The sequence below is a fragment of the Trachemys scripta genome, chromosome 1 (genome assembly GCF_013100865.1).
Source record: "Trachemys scripta elegans isolate TJP31775 chromosome 1, CAS_Tse_1.0, whole genome shotgun sequence".
NCBI lineage: Eukaryota > Metazoa > Chordata > Testudines > Emydidae > Trachemys > Trachemys scripta.
The window spans coordinates 328,344,227-328,360,240 of record NC_048298.1 but is presented as its reverse complement, the minus strand read 5'-3'; positions in this window follow the sequence as shown (position 1 = coordinate 328,360,240).

The following is a 16,014-nucleotide window of genomic DNA, read 5'->3' as shown; positions in this document are numbered from 1 at the left end:
TTTTGGATAAGTATTCAGAATCTTAGATGCTTGTCTGGTCTGGCTGGATCTTTAGAGCCTGGCCCATCACAACTCTATTCCATTGATCCAATGTTCATTTTCTTTGCCAGCAGGGATGAGAAAGTATGCCAGTCTCCATAGCTAATTCTATTTCTTGACCTCTCTACTCGACCACCAGCCAGGGTGCTCATGAATGAAAATCGTTAATGGTTTTTCCCAGGGTGGACACTTGTCCACCAAGAACCAGCTTGAGTCCACCAGACTCCTTTCACTGCTAAATAATCATTGGATTGCAACCAAATTTCACTCCCATTCAGTCATCAGCTGGACCTGAACCACTACCTTAGAGGTGAAAGGCTCTATAACTTACTTCCAATCTCGAGAGACATTCAGTCTCAAACTCCTTCCACTTGTGACAAGAATGGAATTATATTGTACTATTTCCTGTTCTCATTACAATCTTTATCGCACACAGAAGACAGAGTTTTAATACCCAGCAGTATCTATGAAAGACAATTCTACGCTGCACTAGTTAACCTTTGCAGCATTCTGTACACTGACTGTTCATTTCCACTTCTTTCTCAGGCCACAGAGGCTGAGGAGCCAGCAATGAGCCAATCAAATTAGAGAACATTGAAAATGTCACCGTGGCAGTTTCCTGTTCCACAGAATATATGAGGGATTTAAATTCTGGCACCTAATTTTGGTTACTGAGATTGTAATGCAAGCAGGAGATGAACAATATGAATTTGTTCTCATGACAAGGATAGTAATGAGAACAGAAAATGGTACATGCACTCCCAAGTCTCATTAGAGTTTTAAATCTGCTGTCTTATGGCCTGCCTAAGGTGCTATAATGGTGGGTACAACACTTTATATCACCAAACCTGTGTGTTTTGTTTGTTTTTTAAAAAACAAAAGAATATAATTTTTCAACTCATAGTTTAATTCAAATGCTGAAGGAATTCTCAAATATTGATTATAATTTCAGTAAAGAATAAAACATTTTAAGAAGGAAGATTGGCTTATCCATGAGATTTAGAACAACTCATTCCATTTCTATAACCTCTACCATCTGGAAAGGTGCTGGAGTACTATAGAAACTGTGATTATAGGAATCAGGTCACCTACCACAAAAATGCAACCACCTATGGCTCAAACTCAAGAGCCCATCTGTAGGGCAAACCAGTTTTTAGGAAGAGGAAATTAACATCAGTGTTGTAATTCCTGTAGGGCCAGATCCTGCAATATTTATTCCCACTGAAGTCAAACAAACACATTATAAGAAACTAAATAGATCAGGGTGAAACTATTGATTCATCAATTTTAAGGCCAGAAGGGATATGGTCTCCCTAAATCAGAAGTATATTAAATCCCTAAGTCAAAGTATATTATATCAACAGTTATCTTTATTAACCACACTTGTGATCTCCTCAAAAAAATGATAGCAGTTTTATTTGACAAGAACTATTTTACATAAAATCATGTTGCCTGGCATTAATTATGCCACCATCCTTTAATTCTTTTTACAGATTGCATACCAGCCTTCACTGATTTATAGTTACCTCATTCATCCTATTTTCCTGACTGAAATAATGGCACAATATTTTTTTCTAGTCCCCTGGCATGACAGTGAGGTTCCTTTCCAAAGGGTTATGACAAGATGGTCAATATAGTATGGTGGGTCCTGCACTTTTCTTGGTGGTGGGGGGGCTAAAATACCACCCCTTACCCCTGCTCTTGGGGCACCAAGGGCCCTACTAGTGGCCCAGGAAGGTGGTAAAGGAGGAAAGCAAGGGAGGGGTCTGGGTTTGCACCTCACTCTGAGTCCCAGCCCCTCTCAACCCTTGCAGTTCTTACCCTCTTCCCCCTTGGGTGGGGTACCTTCAGTCCTTAAATACTGGGGGAGGGAATGTCCCTCCCCTGCTGGGACAGGGTCTCCCTTACTCCAGTTTTCTGTTCCTCCAAACCTCACAGCACACCTCCAAGCTCCACTCCTCTCTCCTTCCCCCTGACTGCCTGAAGCAGGGGGTTTTATTAGGTTTCTAACAGGGCCTTAACTGATTACAGGTGCTCCAATTAACCTGTAGCAACCCTCCCTAGTCTACAGGGAACCACGCCTTAATTAACCTAGGGTTTGTATACTTCCCTTCTACCACTTCCCACTGCTCCCTGGCCCTCCTGTATCACAGGGTCCACAGTTGTTTGCAAACAACTCACCTCAGACTTGACAAATTCACTACACCAAACATGTCTTACAGGCTATTTACCCACAAAGACTAACATGTAAATTATCTCCAGAAAGCTTCTGTCTTATCAAGACTCATATCACTGTGAGATGTATACACAAGTAATGTTTAAGGAATATTGTAACTATATGGAAAATAAGCTATATGGACTTGGTGTAGAGGTTTGTCACCAAGGGATATTATTTCTCAATGATGGCCCATTTGAGCGAGAGAGATTTATCATTCCACTTAATTAGGGGGTGATGTAGTGCAAGGCTCAGTAATCTAGCCTTGCTCCAGCCCAAGACTATCAATGGAAAACCATCAGAGACAACTGCAAACAACCAAAACCACTTGGATGTAAAAAAGGAACATTACAACAGAGACTCACACTATTTATGAATAAAGACAAAAGATTATGCAATATAACACAAGGGAAGAAGCACTATAGAACCATTCACTGAGGAGACATCTTGAGGGGCAAGGGAGTTCTCATGAAAAATTAGATCCTGGCTTCTGTGAAGCCAGCCAGATTGAACTTTAGGGGGGCGGGGAACCTTTTGTTTTGTATTGTAACCACTGGTTTCCATAATTTTCTCTTGTTTCTAACACCATTTCTATCCTTTCTTAAAAGAAAAGGAGGTTTGTTTATTACAAGTGCTGTGTGTTATCTAGGAATGGGGGTTTAAGGTAAAACTAGTAAACTGGGGTAGAGTGGTTCCTTGGGGGCAGAGGATCTGGGAATTCTGTGTGTAGCCAGTGTCAGGGGTTGGATATCACTGGGGAAGCTTCAAAGGGACTCAGGGACTGGGGTGCACCTATCGTTAACCTACAAGGCAGATAGGGCTGGCACAGCCCAGAGAAGAGTGCATGAGTGGCTGAAAGGCTGGTGGTGGTAGGGAGCTGATACCTAGCTAGACAGGCAAGACTTCCTCATGCTGGAGGCAAATGGTAACAAGTTGACTCAGAGTTCTGGGTACCCTGAGAACTGTCACACCCAGAACTCTGCCAGTGTCCCAAGATTTATTTAAAATGATACAGTGATCTTCTCAGCCAGTTCTTTTATTACTCTTGGGTGCCTATTATCAAGTCCTGCCAATTTAAAAATGTTTAACTTTAATAGCAGCTGTTTAATAGCCACCCTAGTTACTGATGTCATAAAAAGTATTTCCGTATCAGTGTAAGATACAAATACATCAATCTGCTTCTTTCCAAATACAGAACAGAAATATTTATTGAACGTGCTGACTTTTCTGCATAATGATTGATAGTTTTACCATCCTTATCTATCAGAGCTATCACCTTGTTAGAATTTTGTTTGCTCCTGATATATTTGAAGAATTCCTTTTGATTGTCCTTAACCCTACTGGCCATAGATTTGTAAAGGACACCTTCAGCTTTCTTTATCAACTGTATGCATTTTCTATAGGTTGATTTGTGTTAATTGCTATCAACTTCTCTATTTTTCCAATTTTTTTAACTTTACGGTCACTTCCTCTCCATCAGGGTGTTGTTGTTGGTTTGTTTTATCCTAAAATAACCTTACGGTGTGACCATGGAACTGTGTATTTCTTTAGCACCTAACCCGGTATTCAAAATGGAGCCTTTTAGAAAGTGACTCCCCTCCCCTAATGGCAACCTGTATGCTATCCTGGCAGCAACTAATCCAGCATTTATGGCAGGAGAAGCCAAGTGGTGCCACTCACTAGGAACTTATCACTCACACCTAATTCTACAAAAAATGGAGCAAACTGTAACTCCCTTTGATTTCAACATGGGAGTGTGGCCCACAGATACTATAGTTCCCGGCATGAACTATTCCATCCTGAGATGTGTGGTCTGGCTGGGGTTGTGGTTACCAGTGAATTGCACAAGATGACTGCAAACGAGAGTGGGTCATGAGCCAACTGGCCACGTTGTGGGTACATTTTGAACAGTAATATTCCAGACAGATACAACATCACTATTAAATAACCCATAGAAGACTGAATAAATCTGGGTTAAAATATCGTTGTACCTCTTGTGCCTTCCCATGATAAGCCCTCTGAGGCAGGGACCATCTATAAGTTTAGCACAGTTTGCCTATTCAGCGGCACATTGTACAGGAATGGTGCTATATACAGAATGCTGAATAGCAAACAAATTGGAAAACAAACACCGTCACATAAGAAGAAATGAATTCACACAGATAAGCAGTGTCTTCCAGGATGCTATTTATCTGGACAGTGTCCCTTTATGGTTTAAAAAACCCTCTGCTCATCCATCTCTGTGTCATCTCATTGAGTTGTCTCTTGCAGGGACAGCGCTCCCCCACCCCACTGATTGACAGGATAAATGACACGGGGCAATGCCAGCGCAGTGAACGTCAGTTTCACTGGCCATGGTAAGGGAGGTAACTGCATTTTCCAGGTGGTGCATCATTGCCGTATAGGGTTTCCTTTTCTTTGAACAACAAGATATTTGACCATCTCCAGCAACAGTCTGAACAGTAGACTCTGGGTGAACTCCTGGCCCCACTGAGGTCAATGACAAAGCTCCCATTGCCTTCATTGAAGCCAGTATTTCACCACCTGGATGTAGGAGGAAAGAGATGGGAAGTAGTCAGAAATGATGAGCTGGGAGAATTCTTATTGTAAAGATATTTCAAAGGAGAAATGACAAACATAAATGAGCATGTTCACCAATATGAGTAAATCTAGAAGTAAATTGATAAGAAAAATGGAATCTATTTTTATGCAACTGTCCCTAATAATAAAGAAAATACAGAAAATAGGGTATCTGAGCAGAATTGTTTTTAAGGCATTATTAAAATCACAACTAAAACTGGTACAAGTGTAAGCTACAGAATCATCATAATGAAAATTACTTGTTTTGCCAAGTATAATTATTATTCTGTGCCTGAATTTAGAAGACAGACAAATGCAAAGGACAAGAAAGGAAAGCAGACCAAAATAATAACGATTTAAAGAAGCTGATGGATCCATGGGATTGTTTGTTTAACCATTGGGTGTACAGAATATACCACATCATGTTCATGAAGTGTCTTAGTTACCTGCTAACTTGAGAGTTGGCAATGGCTTGCTGTGGAAGAAATAGTCATCATAATGGCAAAAGACCTTGCTTTACCTCCAGGACTTAATGGCAAGTAACTACAATAAAATACTCTGCATACCTGTCGATTGGTGACTCCCCTCCATGTGCAAAGAGATTGAATCTACTTAGTGATGGTCCTTGTCCTGCAGAAATTCAGGCTCTGCACCTGCAATGGGAACAGGTAGCTTCTGAGCTTTGGTTGGCTCTTCAGTTATTAGCTGGGTGCTATACATGAAAAACATTCTTCATAACATTTTTTTTCATTTTTAAACTAAGAAGTGAATCATTCTGATTTTTGTCCGATCTGAGTAATGTATTTAGTGCTATCTGCCTAGTTATCTATATGGCTCCCATCACTGCAACAGAACAAACATGAATGAATTTCTCGTCACAACACCCCTCTGATGTAGGAAAGTGAGATGATCCCTTTGTATGGAGAGGGAACTGAGGCACAGAGAGAAACTACTGGCCCGTGGTCACATGGGGAGTCTGTGACAGAGCTAAGAATTGAACCTACTAGGTCTTCTAAATTCCAATCCAGTGCCTTAATCACAAAAGAAACCCTCTCATTCATAGATTCACAGATTCTAAGGCCAGAAGGGAGGAATGTGACCATCTGCTCTGACCTTCTGCATAACACAGCCCATAGAACTTCCCTAAAATAATTCCTGCTTGAACTAGAATAAATGGTTTAGAAAAAACATTGAATCTTGATATATATAAAAAATTCCAGTTATAGAGAATCCATCACAGCCTTTGGTAAATTTTTTCAAGGATTAATTGTCCTCACTGACATAAAAGTTGCTGTATTATCATCCATGGAGAGTGAAGTCTTTTGTTATGTGTAGGAGAGGTAGGCCACAAGAAGCACCAGGGCAAACTTCCCATATACACATCTCCATCAGTGTACCTCATCCCTGCCCCAGGGATCAAAAGATATTGAGCCTCCATGCCCATTCCATCTTTGGCCCTGCTGAAACAGCCATCAAAGATACAAAACAATGCCAACTATAGTGGGTTCTTACTCTGGATGGACAGCTCTGGACTGAGATAGACAGTCATTAGAAAGTAGCAACCAAACAGTTGGTTGATGACCAAGGTAGATGACCAAACAATCAGCAGAAAGTAGCTAGCATTGGACACCCCTAGCATGAGATGGATTACAACCAGGTTCTTGTGGCTCCTTCTCTGGTAGCATAAAGTAGCAGAAAGCCCGTGGATTTGGCTAACTGGAGGTGTTCTGGGGGAAAAGCAGTGTAGCCAGATCATTGTTGCACTCTGACTATTGTCAGCAGGCTGTTGCAACCAAGTGTAATTTAGAGCTGCCATGGGGCTACTCTAAATTGTATTAGGTGCTGAACTGGCCCATGGTCACCCGGTTGATTGCAGAAGAACAAAGGTGGCTGAAAGCTATCCCCCCATTCTTCAGCTACAACTAGCAAAGCTCTGGCACAGTTAATGAACTAGCTTTTAGATTTTCTCAGTGGGCCAGGTTCTCCACTCACACCCCTTATACGCAGGTAAAATTTCACTGACACAACTTTCATAAGTGCTTATATGGCCCCCATCACCATAACATCTAATCTCTTCACAATGCCCTTGTGAAATAGGGAAGTGTCATTATTCCCATTTTACAGAAGGGGGAATTGGGGCACAGAAAGACTTAATGTCTTGCTCAGGTTCACACAGGAAGTCTGTGGCAGAGCAGGAAATTGAACCTAGGTCTCCTAAGTCCTAGGTTATTGTCCTAAGCAATGGACCATCCTTCCTCTTTATTCACAATGGTGTCAGTGATAGGAGAATCAGGACTGATTTACACAGGGCCCAACCCCTCTGAAATCATTGTGATTATGAAGGATGTGTAAAATTTGGACTCCTTGCAAGTGAAGGCAAGTTTTATACCCTGTTCCCCTACTGTGTTACTCCACTGAAATCAATGGATTTCCTCTGCTATCAAACTGGAATAACACAGTCAAGGCTTAGTCCCTAGGTATGGTGTCAGCTCCATCCAACATGCCATAACAACTCATTCCTGAATGGTTTCATCCTCTATACCCTAGAGCAGTTGTTCTCAAAAAGGGGTATGTGTACCCCTGGGGGTACACAGAGCTTTTGCCAGGGGTACATCAACTCATCTAGATATTTCCCTAATTTTACAACAGGCTACATAAAAAGAACTAAGTCAGTACAAATTAAAATTTCACACAGACAATGACTTGTTTATATTGCTCTACATACTGTACACTGAAATGTAAGTACAATATTTATATTCCAATTGATTTATTTTACAATGAAATGGTAAAAATGAGGAAGTCAGCCACTTTTCAGTAACAGCGTGCTGTGACACTTTTGTATTTTTATGTCTGATTTTGTAAGCAAGTAGTTTTTAAATGAGGTGAAATGTGGGATACACAAGACAAATCAGCCTCCTGAAATGGGTACAGTCATCTGGAAAGGTTGAGAGCCACTGTGCTAGAGCCTAGAGCAGGGATTGGCAACCTTTGGCACATGGCTCTCCAGGGTAAGCACCCCGGCTGGCCAGGCCGGTTTGTTTACCTGCCGTGTCCGCAGGTTTGGGCGATCATGGCTCCCACTGGCCATAGTTCACCGCTCCAGGCCAATGGGGGCAGCGGGAAGCGGCGGCCAGCAAACCCCTCGCTTCCCACTGCCTCCATTGGCCTGGAACAGTGAACTGTGGGAGCCACGATCAGCCGAACCTGTGGATGCGGCAGGTAAACAAACCGGCCCGGCCCGCCAGGGTGCTTACCCGGGCAAGCCGAGTGCCAAAGGTTGCCGATCCCTGGCCTAAATACAGCCATAGCCACCAGATCAGCATTAATAATTTCCTCAAAGACAACATAATGAAGCGATACCTCTGACATGAGTTAAACAACTGATAGAAACCACCTATGTGAAGAAGTCTCCCCAGTATTAGACAGGCAGGCATAGAATTGTGAAACATCGCATCTTGCTTATCATGACCTTGCACCTAGATTAGTCATTTGCACCTGAGCAAAGTGAATGTAAAATGCCATCAATTCAGATTTCTCCAGTAACACAGGTGGTAGCATTTTACCCCAGTGTAACTGACCACACAAGTGGACAATCAGACTTTAAGAGCTAATGCCATCTTTCTCTATTACCTAAAAGACAATTTGAAGAAAGGAACAAAACAATTCAATTTTAATAATTTAAGAACCATTCTAAACAGTTCTGCAGTGGTTTAACTTCCCACTCCTCAGCTCTCTGTGTTTCAGCCATATGCTAAAAACTCCAGCTTCATTGATGCCTTTCTTAATTGCCTTTTCCATTACTGAAGAGTCTCTTTATAAACATTACTGTACACTGCTAGGACTCAAAATCTCAAGCCCCATGCTGGGTAATTCCACTACCTGTTTATTATATATGATTAGAGAATGCAACAGTGACTTTGAAGTGCTATAAAGCCTTGACAACACAAATATATTACCTCTCTCCTCAATTTCTGAGCACATACAGAGTCAACGCTGTAATTTTCTTAATCATCTTAGACCTTCTTTGTTTCTCTCTCTATAGCAGTGATTATGATTTTCCCAAAGAACTAAGAAACACTGGTTTTATTGTCAAGCTAAAAATTATTTTCCCGTGCAGAAAAATTGTGGCAAAAGAATAGTAACAACAGGTAAGGAACAGTACAAATATATTCTCTTCTATGTACATGACGGTACTGTATTTTGTAAGAAACAATTAATCAGTCCAGCATGTCAGAGAAAACACAACCACACATAAAAAACAGTGAATTATGCAGGAATACTCAGGATACTGTAGGATTCAGCACAAACTTCTATGAACTCTGAGATCATTTACTGTTATCTATTTTACAGGACTCAGACATGTGAAGGCAAGTTTACAAACATAGAGAACAAAACATAGGATCCAGTCCCTGAAATTCTTACAGGGTAAAGACCTGATTCTCATGTACAGTATGGCCATTTTACACCATTCTGGCATGAAACAGCTCATAGACATAACACATGTAAAATAGAAGTTTCCCTGGTATTAGGCAGGCGGTTGTAGAATTGTCAAACATCGCACCGTGGCCTTGCACCTTGATTAGTCATTTGCACGTGGCATCATAGTGGGGCCTTAAGGTGAATATAAATGTCATTTACGTCACTTTAAGGCCACTTTACGCTGCCAGGGTGATGTAAAGGGAGCTTAGTGTGAATGAGAATCAGGGCCTAAGGCCTCCATCCTGCAATTGGATGTGCATGGATAGAACCCTGTGCTGGAAGAGGACCCAGATAACTGCAAGGGGACTCCACATGGGGGTAAGGGTGCACCTACATGGGTCAGATTGCAGGATCGGGGCCTAAATAAAGACGTAATAAATGCATACAAAAGAAACGGGGAGGGGCAAGAAGGACAAGGTTCAGATAACAAGACCAGATGAGTGTTTAGAGAGTAATGCACAGCAAGTTATCAGACATTGAAGAAACATGAGAAATCCAAGTGGTGACATTCCTAAACAAGGCCAGTGTACAACCTTCTACTGAGTCCATGCAGAGTCTGTGTCCACATACCTACCAGTATACTGACATCTTTCCATTCGTGCTAGAAGAGGTACCAACATGAATATAGTAGTCTCCGTCTTCTCAGGCTGTGGCCATTTGGCCCTGCAGTTGATAACGAATTGTTTCTGGTAGTCATTGCTCAGATGTTGGAGATTCTCTGTCCAGACTCCAGTGCTGCATTTGTCAGCATGTTGTCTTATAGCTGCGATGGTAGAAACAAACGAGGCCCCAAAGACTCTTAAAAGGAGGTAGAGTTACACTCCCAGGCCTGGGGGCTCTTTAAAACTGGAGGGTTTTATTAAAACTATTGTCAGAGTCTGGCAAATACACACAGAGTTTGCACAAGCCATACTGCTGGAGGAGCACCAAAATCTTCTGACCCTACCTGGTCACCAAGAGTTATGTCCCTTTAGCCACTTCAGCACAGTTCTATATCTTAAAGGGACAGTGCACAGTAAAATATAGTCCTAGAATTGCACCCACTTATACAAAAAAAGTTAATTTATATGAAAATACACTGACTATTCTAATTCATGAGTGTTATACTATGACATTTTCCTACTAAATGTCATTTACCGCATAGACAATATTGTACCCACATTTATGAAGTTGAGGATGACTCTAGGTGGTATGTAAGATACTGTCCATGAAGAGTGATTCAATCATAGACTTTAAGGCGTGAAGGGACCATCAAGATAATCTAGTCTGACCTGCACATGACAGGCCACCCAATTTCACCCACCCACTTCTGTCATAGGCACATAACCTCTGACGGAGTTACTGAAGCCCTTACATCTTGATTTAAAGATTTCAAGTCCACCATTTACTCCAATTCAAAACAACAAGTGACCCATGCCCCATGCACCAGAGGAAGGAGAACCCCCGCCCCCCCTCGCCCCGAGATTCTAATAGCAGTCATGGATGGACCATATACCATTGTAGGCAGCCTCATCACACTATCCCCGCCACAAACGTATCAAGCTTAGTCTTAAAATAAATTAGGTTTTTTGCCCCCACTACACCTCCTGAAAGGCTGTTCCAGAATTTCATTCCTCTAATGGTTAGAAATTTTTATCTAATTTCAAGTCTAAATTTGTTGATGGACAGTTTATATCCATTTGTTCTTGTGCCAACATTTGTCCTTAGCTTAAATAACTCCTCCCCCTCCCTGGTGTTTATCCTTCTGATGTATTGATAGAGAACAATAATATCTCCCCTCAGCCTTCATTTTGTTACACTACACAAGCTAAGATCTAAGTCTCTTCTTGTCAGGTAGGTTCTCCATTCCTCTGATTGTCCTAGTAGCTTTTCTCTGCACCCGTTACAATTTGAATTCATCTTTCTTAAGCATGGAAGACCAGAACTGCAGACAGTATTCCAGATGAAGTCACACCAGTGCCTTGTATAATTACAATAATACACTATCTCTACTGGAAATACCTTGCCTGTTGCATCCTAGGATTGCATTAACCTTTTTTCATAACAGCATCACATTCATGGCTCATAGTCACCCTGTGATCAATCAATACTCCCAGGTCTTTCTCCTCCTCTGTTGCTTCCAACTGATAAATCTCCAGGTTATAGAAAAAAATATTGTTGTTAGTCCCTAGGTGCATGACCTTGCATTGGCATTATTAAATTTCATCCCATTTCTACTACTCCAGTTTTCAAGGTTGTCCAGATCTTCTTGTATGATATTTCAGTCCTCCTCTGTTTTGGCAATATCTCCTAACTTTGTGTTATCTGCAAATTAGCACACTCCCACTTTTGTGCCAGAATCATTAATGAAATACGACTGGTCCCAAAACCAATGTGGTCTCTGAAGAACTCCACTAGTAACCTCCCCCCCCGACAGTACACCTTTTAGCATGACAGGTTGAAGTCTCACAGTTAACCACTTCCTTACCCACCTTTCAGTTCTTGTATTAATCCCCATCTTCTCCAGTTTATCTAATAATTTCCCATGTGGAACTGTACCAAATGGTTCACTGAAATCCAGGTAAATTAGATCTACCTCCTTCCTTGGAGGTTTTTAAGGCCTGGCTTGACAAAGCCCTGGCTGGGATGATTTAGTTGGGAATTGGTCCTGCTTTGAGCAGGGGGTTGGACTAGATGACCTCTTGGGGTCCCTTCCAACCCTGATATTCTATGATTCTATGATTCTATGATTTCCTTTGTCTAGAAAATGAGTTATCTTTTCAAAGAAAAAAATCAAATTGGTCTTTCACAATCTATCTTTTGTAAAACCATGATGTATTTTATCCCATTTGCTGTTTACCTCTATATCCTTCACAATTTTCTCTTTCAAAGTTTGTTCTAAGAACTTGCATAGAACTGAGGTCAAACTAATGGACCTGCAGTTTGCCAGGTCACTTTTTTTTCCTTTCTTAAATATAGGTATTATATTTGCAGTTCTTCAGTCCAGTACAACTCCTTGCTATTGGGCTAGCAATTTCATGTGCCAATTCCTTTAATATTCTTGTATGGAGATTATCCAGGCCCCCCAATTTGGCCCCATTAAGCTGTTTGAGTTTGGCTTCCATCTCAGATGTGATAATTTCTACCTCCATGTCCTCATTCTCATTAGCCACCCTACTACTGTCCCCATGTTCCTCAATACTCTTATTAAAAACTGAGGCAAAGTGTTAGTTTAGTTTACCTAGATTAACTTTATTCTCCTTCCCATCGTCAGTGCTTAGTGGTCCAACTTCTTTCCTTGTTTTCTTTTTATTCATATCATGAATGAACCTTTTACTATTGGTTTTAATTTCTTTTGCATGGTCCAGTTTTGCTTTGTTTTTTGGAGGTCTCACTTTCCCCCTACACTTTCTGCACTGGTGTATAGATATCTTAGTTGTTTCTGCTTGGCTTCACCCAGATTTCTTGACCGATTAGGTACACTCATTTTATTGCCATTATCACCTACCTGACTGTTACTGTCAGGTATTAGCACTATCTTTTCCCTTGTTGACCATTCTTCTACCCTCTCTCCATCTACCTTTCTCCATCGCTGTATCCTCTTTTACTTGATTTTCCTCTTGCTCAATACTAGAATCAGGCACCGAGATTACATGAGCGTCTCCTAGACATCTCCCCTGAATTCCTAGTTTAAAGCTCTGAAACTGATTAAAGCTCTTTTAATCAGTTGCGTTAACTTCCACCCCAGAAATCTATTTTCTTCCCTACTCAGGTGGAGTCCATCCCATGAGAACAGTCGGTGAATGCCTCCCAATAACTGAACATCCCAAAGTCCTCCTTATAGCACCACTGCCTGAGCTTGCTATTGTCGTAATCTTATCTCGCCTTCATTCTCCTCCTATCGGGACAAGTAGAATCCCATTAAACATTACCTGAGGCTCCATTTCTTTAAGCGTCTTCCCCAGTGAAGCTCTTCTTCGTCTTGATGCCCAGCAAAAACTTGACAATTGTTAGGCTGCCCATGTGCTAAGACCACTGCCTATTATGCTGATCAATACTGTCACATTATTTCCTTGTACTCCATTGTCAGTCCGTCTTGTACTCAGCTTGTAAGGTCTTAGAGGCAGGAACCATCTTTTTCTTCTGTGCTAGTACAGTGCCTAACATAATGGGTCCATGACTAGGGCTTCTAGGTATTACAGTAATACAAATAATAATAATCCTCAGCAGCAGCTATGGGCTGGTCCACACTAACCCCCCAGTTCGAACTAAGATACGCAACTTCAGCTACGTGAATAACATAGCTGAAGTCGAAGTACCTTAGTTGGAACTACAAGGTACTTACCGCGTGTCCACACGAGGCAGGCAGACTCCCCCATCGATTCCGCGTACTCCTCTCACAGAGCAGGAGAACCGGTGTCGACGGCGAGCACTTCCGGGATCAATTTATCGCGTCTAGACAAGACGCGATAAATCGATCCCAGAAGATCGATTGCTTACCACCGAACCCAGAGGTAAGAATAGACGTACCTTATGTTTTGATTCCAAGTGCAGAATCTCACTAACCTGAACAACAGCATACAGTCGGTACTTGGCAGTTTTGGTCAACTTTACAGTGGTTGATCAATGATGTGAGTCCTCCTTTCTCATCCCTTCTGTAGTCTCCTCTTTCTGTCTTCAAACCACCTCGATACTCTACAGATGAGATCTTTCTCCTTCACATATCCTACAGCATATTGTTCTCATCACCATATCTAAGCACTGACCAGGTAAATCATGACATCTGCAGCCACCTTCCTGTATATAGCAACTTCACAAATTCTCCATTTCATTGTAGATCTCAGCTTCTTTGCCAATACCAAAAGTTCTCTTTTCTTCTGCTATTATTTATAGCTCTTATAGCTCTTTACAGCTTTTGTGGGTTTTTTTGTTTTTGTTTTTGGGGTTTTTTTTTGGTAAAAAAGGCTGTGTTTTATTGTATTCAAGGCTGATGCTGATGTATTGGAATTAATGACGCTCATCAGATGACAAACTGCACCTCCTTAACATAACAATGTCATCTTTTCTAGGGTCAGGACTAGTGGTGAAGAGAAAGAGAGATAACGGAATGACTTCAGCTTACGTGACCCCCATGGACAAGTGAAATTATATGAACATCTTGTCATGACTTCCTTTATTCCATATTATATAGCAGATAGCGGAGGAGTTAATATCTGACTGTAATCCAGTTAAGAGGTATTACATCCATCTATCCTGTCTACTATGAATTCTGAGGTTCCATTTTGCGTAACATACCTACCATTCTTTTGCATCTACTCTTTTTATGCAACATTTTAAAATCTTCTGAAAGTTAAAATATTAATTTATGGCCTGATCCCACACTGCTACGGTCAATTGAGTTTAGTGGGAACAGGATAGAGAACTTAATTAGCAACTAAACTTTCCTTTGAAGAGATGACAGGGTATTAGCTGTGCTAAACTTTCATATTGAAAAATCAAAGCCTGGCAAAATTTGTCTGACTATGGCTTTCAGTCGGTTCTGAAACTCAAGCCAATTTCAAATCTTCCTGCTAACTTGGGCCAAGTTTCAAAGAGGCCTAGACCAATTTATGTTAAGGGCTGAAATGATGAGGAAAGGTTGCTTTTGCATTACCTCAAGCAAAACTAACTAAAAAGTTGACAGTTTCAGCTGAATTTTGCTTCAGGTTTGTGATCTTTATAGTTCATACCACACTGAGATGAATAAGTGGTAGAGGGCTGAATTGCAATCTTTACCACTGCCAAAGTTTCCCTGAAGACATTTTTTTTCTGCCAGACTCTGCAAATCAATGCTTATTCCAAACACAAAAACATTGTTTCAAAAACCCAGTTAAGGTTGCTAAGGAAACTGCACTGTTGTCACTCTCACATCATTTACAAAACCCGTACACTTAAAAGCAAGGAAATGAATAGTTAAAGGTATCATACATCTTACATTGTTAACACAATGAACAAACATATTTTTCTTCTCAAGAATAAAGAAAGGCAGGGCACCTATTAAGCTAAAGACCAATCTCTCTTAGCTGTCAGCTATGGAAACAACCTTATGTTCTTTCTAAGTCTCAACCAGCCAATAGAGAGCAATATATTAACAAAGATTTAGGGTAACATTTTAAGAAGTGCCTGCTAACTCCAGGGTCCTTGATTTTTTGGGCGCCCAGCTTGAGACATCTAGGACTTGATTTTTTCAGCGATTCTGAGCATCTGCTCCTCCCGTTAACTTCAGCTGGAATTATGAGTGTTCAGTATCTCTGAAAATTAGGCCAAAAGTGTCTCAAACTGAGCACCCAAATTTTGACATTAGAGCTCACTTTAGAAAATAGCGAATGTTGTCCACAATCATGTTCCTATGTAAATTGATGGCAAAAAAAAAAATCCCAATGACATCAAGAACAGCATATTTATGCCCACACCTCCAACTGGAATCCATGCAAACAGGATTGGTTCAAACTTTGCAAAAACATTCTCTTTCACCTTTACACAATTCTGAGTCTAAACCAATTCTCCAAACCAAAGCTCTAGGGAGAAGATTAAAATGCGGCTATTAAATGGAAGCTAGTGGCGACTATAACTATGGAGACGCTAGTGGCTTCTCCAAAATTAACCCTAAGGAATATCTGCCATCTTCAACCTCTCTCTCTCTCTTTGTATCTGCTCCTCCATCTCTCAAATCCTTGCTGACT